The 1505-nt window shown below is 38.8% G+C and overlaps 1 protein-coding gene across 1 annotated transcript in view; it reads right to left on the minus strand.

Moving 5' to 3' along the window:
- LOC119585992 (fibrillin-2-like) overlaps nt 1-1505 on the minus strand; it is a 15914-nt gene that overhangs the window by 4316 nt on the left and 10093 nt on the right. The window lies entirely within an intron of this gene.

Here is a 1505-nt window from a genome sequence, read left to right on the forward strand (position 1 = left end):
CTGAATGCTTGGATCGGGATATCTTGCCTAAGAAAGGAAGCAGGACAAGATGTCCTAGAAAAGAGCTGCCACAAACAGGTTACAAGGCCGCATATCAACCCCACCTGCTGTTTGAGATTGGCATACCACAATATGCAGTCCTGAGTTTGTGATTAGTATTATCGACATCACTCTCCCTGGAAAATAATAAGAGTATATCATATTTCATACATCTGGAAAAGTATTTCCTTGATCTTCTTCCTGAGTTGATTATTCTATAACTCTGAACAGTGAATACCTGTGATGCAGACATTATTATTCTGGGATTTAACGAGTAGCAACATGTATTTTAAGGGTATGGATAAACTAAAGGGTCGTCTTTATACTTAAGTGAGTAATCGAAGGCAAAATTGCAATCATGAGGACAGTGGCAGGTAGATGCCTTGGATCCTGCCACATCGCCCTGCAACCCTGTACTCATGCAATCTAATCCATTATGATTTTGCCAAAATCACTCTCATGCTTGATTTTAAGGCACCCGCAAATGGACTATAAGCCGACACTCCAATTCTTATATTGCGTTGTTTTTAGTAAAAATATAACCCTCAAAGATGATGATTTTTCTCTTTATGATTGAATCCTTTCAAAGTGCTCCTGTTTTGCCCTGTAGTTCTTCGAATTTTCCTCTCGGGAGGTTTTAATGGGGGCGAATAACGCGTGCACCATTGCTCTAGAAATATGACCATTACTGAAAAAAATCATGTTCGCCACCGAATTGTCGTCGTTCAGATTTTAATTTGGAAAGAGGAAGGCTGTTACAAACTTTAAGTACTTTTTGGACTTTTGCTGACAGTGTGGGGACATGACGCAGTAATTGGTTGTTTGCTTTGCTCTTGTTTATTCTTGTGCATATAGACATCATAGCAAGCGTCTAGGATAACGGACTTCTTCAAGGAGTCACATGCAAGCCAGACTTGAACTGCGCATGTTTTTAAAAAAAGTTGAATTTCTTAACGATCTTCTAGTGTTTCCCCCTTGATTTTTCGTTACACACAGGCGAGCTTTGAAGCTGAAGTTAGACAAACATTAATTAAAAATTTTGTGAGTAGCACCCAAAGGTGTTCCCAGCCAACGCTTTAAGCTGGAACCTTCTGCTCAGACATACTGGTCATATGTCGCTAATGAGACATGGTATATCAACTTTTTCCATAAGCTTCTATTTCGGTGCCATCCAAGATGCTACATTTGTTTTTTATGGGGTCGTTCAGACGCTGAACAGGAGGGGGAGGATGCGTCAGCACTCACGTTTATTATGTTAGCCTTTATATGCTTTGGTAGCATTATCAACTGCAATAATCTCTTATTCTTATTAGCTAAAGAAATAATATAAGAAAAAAACAATAGTTTCACCATTGCTTGGAATTTTAAGTCGTTATAATCGTTACAGTTTTGCTCATGTTATTGATCTGGAGGTTGCTGAAAGACTTCTTCCTGAATAATGCGATTTTCAGAAAAGAAAGACTGGT

This window comes from Penaeus monodon, chromosome 20, assembly GCF_015228065.2.
Source record: "Penaeus monodon isolate SGIC_2016 chromosome 20, NSTDA_Pmon_1, whole genome shotgun sequence".
Classification (NCBI taxonomy): domain Eukaryota; kingdom Metazoa; phylum Arthropoda; class Malacostraca; order Decapoda; family Penaeidae; genus Penaeus; species Penaeus monodon.